The sequence below is a fragment of the Megalobrama amblycephala genome, linkage group LG1 (genome assembly GCF_018812025.1).
Source record: "Megalobrama amblycephala isolate DHTTF-2021 linkage group LG1, ASM1881202v1, whole genome shotgun sequence".
NCBI lineage: Eukaryota > Metazoa > Chordata > Actinopteri > Cypriniformes > Xenocyprididae > Megalobrama > Megalobrama amblycephala.
This window is the reverse complement of record NC_063044.1, coordinates 41254316-41260335: the sequence shown is the minus strand read 5'-3', so window position 1 is coordinate 41260335 and position 6020 is coordinate 41254316.

The following is a 6020-nucleotide window of genomic DNA, read 5'->3' as shown; positions in this document are numbered from 1 at the left end:
GGTTTTATTCTTCCTTTGCAAGTTTTTACAGAAGATTGTATTGAACCTCTTAGTCAGAATCTTAATTTCTAACATTAACATCTAGATGACATTAAAATATTTGATTCAGTATTTTAAATATTGAATATAGATGGAGTGCTGGGAACTGATAACATGTAATCAGACAGGATTACACAATCAGATTCCAAAAATTAAGTACTTCTAAGATTATATTATGTTAAAGGTGCCCTAGATTCAAAAATTGAATTTACCTCGGCATAGTTAAATAACAAGAGTTCAGTACATGGAAATGACATACAGTGAGTCTCAAACTCCATTGTTTCCTCCTTATATAAATCTCATTTGTTTAAACGACCTCCGAAAAACAGGCGAATCTCAACATAACAACGACTGTTACGTAACAGTCGGGGTGTACGCCCCAATATTTGCATAATGCCAGACCATGTTTAAGGGATTACACAAGCCAGTAATGTCTGGATCTGTGCACAGCTGAATCATCAGACTAGGTAAGCAAGAACAATAGAGAAAAATGGCAGATGGAGCAATAATAACTGACATGATCCATGATAACATGATATTTTTAGTGATATTTGTAAATTATCTTTCTAAAAGTTTCGTTAACATGTTGCTAATGTACTGTTAAATGTGGTTAAAGTTACCATCGTTTCTTACTGTATTCACAGAGACAAGAGCCGTCGCTATTTTCATTATTAAACACTTGCAGTCTGTATAATTCATAAACACAACTTCATTCTTTATAAATCTCTCCAACAATGTAGCATTAGCCGTTAGCCACGGAGCATATAGCCTCAAATTCACTCAGAATAAAACGTTAACATCCAAATAAATACTTTACTCACATAATTCGAAGCATGCATACAGCATGCATGACGAACATCTTGTAAAGATCCATTTGAGGGTTAGGCTATATTAGCTGTGTGAACTTTGTAAATGCACTGTAATATAGTCGAGAGATCGTTTGGCAGGGAGCGTGAGCATTTAAAGGGGCGGCGCCGAGTGTAAATCAGTGCATAGTTAATGATGCCCCAAAATAGGCAGTTAAAAAAATTAATTTAAAAAAATCTGTGGGGTATTTTGAGCTGAAACTTCACAGACATATTCATGAGACACCTTAGATTTATATTACATCTTGTGAAAAAGCATTCTTGGGCACCTTTAAAATACTCCTAATCAGTAATAAGACTACAGATACTTTTCTGTTGATTACATGTTATTCTCACAATGGCAGTAAATTATACATAATTCATTGATTCTCCATTCTACTTCTTTTATATTTTCCTTTCTACAAAAGTCTACTGATATATATGTTCAGAGGCTCTTCCAGGTTTGTGGAATCGCGCACACACAGACCAGCCACTTGTCATGTGACTATCACTGAAAACTGAGACCCACACAGCATTTGATCACTGGATTTACAGAAATCATTTCACTTTTAACAAGTGTTTTCTCAACATTGCATATCTAATCAGCTCCTGATGAACACATTAATTATTATTTGAATTATCAGTGAGTCCTTTAACCATGCATTACTGTCTCTGTACATTGCAATGTACAAATTCACGTCATTTCATATTTACATGCAATGCAGGAATTCCCCATTTTTTTTGCCAGCTGAACCTCTTTGACCTAATATTTTTACTTGAAGTAAACACTTAGATTTTAAGTTAATAGGTTAGGTCAATAATAAAATTAAGTCCAATAATAATAATAATAAATAATAATAAAATAAAGTTCACGGTTCTCTGATGTCAGTTAATGGTCAGATGCAAGTGAACATAAAATATTTAATCTTTTTTAGTAAGTGTTTTAGTTTGATTATTAAAATTAATGGTTATGATTTAATTAATACCTTTTCTTTAAACTCACGAACCCCTACAGTTCCCAAACCCTAATATTTAATACACTTCATGTTGTTGGTGGGTCAGTGACAAATATGGTGCGGCAAGATGAGAAATTAAAAAATCTTTTAAAAACCTGTTTTAAAAGCATGCATCAGGTACGTTAAAATGTATATATTGTGTCTAAGTTGATTTTATGTTGATAAAAATGACATTTGCACAATTTTTTACTAAAGTTAAGAATGAATGTACCTAAAAATGTCAAATGGTGTAACCGCCAAAGAATGAGAAATATTAAATATGTTATCCACATAGATGGCATGTAAGCTCACTTATAGAAATATATACTTCAATTTAAAATATCAAATGAAAAATTATTTTATTAGAGTTATCTCTAAATGTAAATTTTAACGTGTTTTTGCAATATTTGGTGGGACACAGGCTGAAAACACATTTGTTTTCTAAATAATCTTTGACAAATTATTTTAAAATTGTTTAAAATCATGTTATTACACTAAACTAGATGATTACATTTTATTCCACATTAATCTTTCTGTAAATAATTATATTTTTTATGAAAAATACTGGTTACGCCAATTGACACAAACCAGTTACACCACCTGACCATGTTACTTCTACAGCCAAAGGCCATTGTTTGTTGAACAAATTGACACTGAAAATCAAGCATGACAGTCAGCAAGTTAAGTTAAGGGGTTTCAGTGATGAAAAACAACATCTGACAACAAGAAATAATCATAGTAATGAACAGTGAAATCATGTCTCATATATTTTACAGTTAAAGGGTTAGTTCACCCAAAAATGAAATTTCTGTTATTAATTACTCACCCTCTTGTCATTTCACACCCACAAGACCTTCGTTCATCTTCAGAACACAAATTAAGATCATTTTATCTCCCATAGAAAGCAACGAAATTACCCTTTTCAAGGTCCAGAAAGGTACTAAAGACATCGTTAAAACAGTCGACGTGACTGCAAAGGATCAACCTTAATCTTAATGGTTCAACCTTATTATGAAGAGACAAGAATACATTTTTTGTGCAAAAACAAAACAAAAATAGCATCTTTATTAAACTATTTTGTCTCTTCCCTGTCATTCTCCTATGCTGTTGACATGGTAAACACAGTGCAGAAACTCCAGGTTTTACGTCAGAACACCGGCTCATTATTGGCCGGGCCCTGCGTCAGTCTCACACACATGCACTGTGCTGATCACGTGATCAGCTTTGGCCAATACTGAGCTGGCATTCAGACATAAAGAAGGAAGGCTTCACTGTGTTACTGTGTCACCTGCGTGAGGATAATGACAGGAAGCAGGGACGTGCACAGGAATTTTGAGGGGCAGTTGCTCTGACCTAAAAAAAAAAAAAAGGGCACTCCCCTACCAAACGTTCGTTTTCGTAAAAGATTATAACCTTACTCACCTTTCCGACAACGTTAAGTCGTCTCACCCGACAACCGCGACAATCTCCTAGTGCCGCTCATGCAGGCTCAGCTCAGGTGCCAGTCGCGTGCAGCGCTGCAGCCACGTAAACAGAGTGCCCTTCCCCTACTGACTTTCACTTTCGGACGGGTGCCCGAATATGGAAGTGAATGAGGCTTTGCGATTTTTTTATTTTTTTTTTTATCTAGGCCTACGTGAAATTCTGCATCCATTGTACGATTTTTTTTTTTTTTTTCCACCTCGGAAGGGCAACGTGAGTCGAGAAGGGCATATGGGCAGTTGCCCGGGCAACCTGAGCAACCCCCCTGTGCACGTCCCTGACAGGAAGAGAAGAGATTGTTGAATAAAGTCATAATTTTCATTTTGTTTTTGCGCACAAAAAGTATTCTCATCTCTTCATAACATTAAGGTTGAAACACTGCAGTCACGTTGACTGTTTTAACAATGGCTCTACAACCTTTCTGGACCTTGAATGTGGTAATTTTGTTGCTTTCTATGGGACATTTAAAAAAAAGCTCCCAGATTTCATCAAAAAATACCTTAATTTGTGTTCTGAAGATGAACAAAGGTCTAACATGTGTGGAACAACATGAGATTGAGTAATAAATGACAGAAATTTCATTTTTGGGTGAACTAACCCTTTAAGGAACAATATCTGATAACAAGAAATCATCAAAGTGATGATTTCTTAAGAAAAATATATCTGATAGCAGGATCAGAATTCACTGGTGCTCTGTGATGAGCCACTGTTTCCTTGCTTGAAACTATATCAATTTATCTATTGGGGCAAGAGGGGCTCTGTTATGTCGTTTTAATTATAAAATCTTAGAAATTTAATGAATTGTATTTTATAGATGTAAATTGTAGTCTTTGGTTAAATGCACAATATGTAAGACTTTTGGATTATAATATCAAAAAACCACTTGGACAATTTTATATATTTTGTTGACTTGTGTACTTATATTATGCCAGATGTTTCCAAGAATGTTTAAACCTAGAGAAATAATAACCAGGACATGAGCCATGTCCGTGCGTCGCCTATCAATGACATGATACCCGCGTTAATCTCGGTTTCCGGTTTTATTTTGTCGAAACCACAGAAACACCAAAGACGCTTTGGTATTAGTGTTTTATTAGACAGATGAGCAACTGTTTGGATACATTTGTCGACAGAAATCTAATCATATTATATAGCTAAACACGTTTAGTCTTATTGTTTAAATCTTGTTTTCTTGATTTACTGTTAGTACCATGTTTTACCATGCCTATGGATCTAGTTGACTGCAGTGTGCAACAAGTGTCTCATGGCAGCTGCCGAGCGAACGCACAGAGAGGCATTATAACAAATTTGAACACACAAATGTGTGTAATATTTTAAAACAGAGCTGCTTTACATCACATACGCTTGACCTGAAGAAGCAGAAGCAGCGACTGCGGCATAATAAAAGCTGTTGTCGATACGTTTGACGCACTTGTCTTTCATTAGCAATCACTCCATGATTTTATATTGCTTACATTTTTAAGTGAATGGAATAGAAATATTGAAGCTAAACATTTCAATGTTCTAAACATTAATGTTGTGCAACATAATTATATATTATTTTACTGAATTACAGAGCTTTAATAATAAAGTTGTGGATAAAGCACCACTTTCTCAAAAAAAATTGAACATTTGAAAATAGTTCCAAATAGTAGTTTAGTTTATATTACATCTTTAATCAGCAATATGAACTAGTGATTTTGACTAAATTTGCCCCTAACAGAAAGGCTTGTAATAGAAGTCAAATGGCGTAACCAGTTACACCATTTGACATTTCAATTTAAAATCAAATTTGACAGGTATTATCATGGACACCTATGTAAGCACATGGCCTTGTTGGAAATATTTCAAATGTAATTTTTAAAGTCAATACACATTTTTATAATAATGATGAATTATCAATGTATTCATGGGGTCATACCATTTGACATGTATACCTAAGAATACCTAACCATACCCTAAAAATGTCAAAATATCTCATATTTTAAAGACAGTTACTAACCTTTGCATGCAGCATTTAGTGTCACCAGGGGTCCCTCTTTGTGATATAATTTCCTGTCACATGGTTTTCTTGCACAATATTAACAAAATGGCTCCTTGAATGGTGGTTACACCACCTTGACACTTCAGGAATTTGACTTGACTCCTATGATTCCCCAAATTATTTATAATATTCAGAACAATGGTGTTAAATTTATTTTTATTTACTATTAAATTGTTCTAATGTCAGATTATGCCAAACTAGATAGTATGGTGTTTTATTGAGAATTTCACCTTTTTTAAACAAGATCAATTATTTGGTACTAAGTTTTTACGGTTACACCACATTGACATTTTTGCAATCAATCCCCAAATATTCTCTCAAAATTGATTAAAACCAGAAATTTTAGACTTGGTCCTCAAAAAAGAGAATGTATGTAAGTAATTTGCTAATTTATTTTGCAATTTTTACCCTTTTAAATTTAACTAAAACTATAAGGACACAAAAAATGAGCGTCACGTCATTGACCCTGGTAACAAAGAATGGAATATATTTTCTTTCTCTTTGTATTTTTATATCAGTCTGGTACAAGATTATCCTGTTCAAATCAATATAATAAACGAATTAGGTCAGAGTAATCAAAAAGTAGTCAGCTTTTATATTACTTTCAATGTGTAA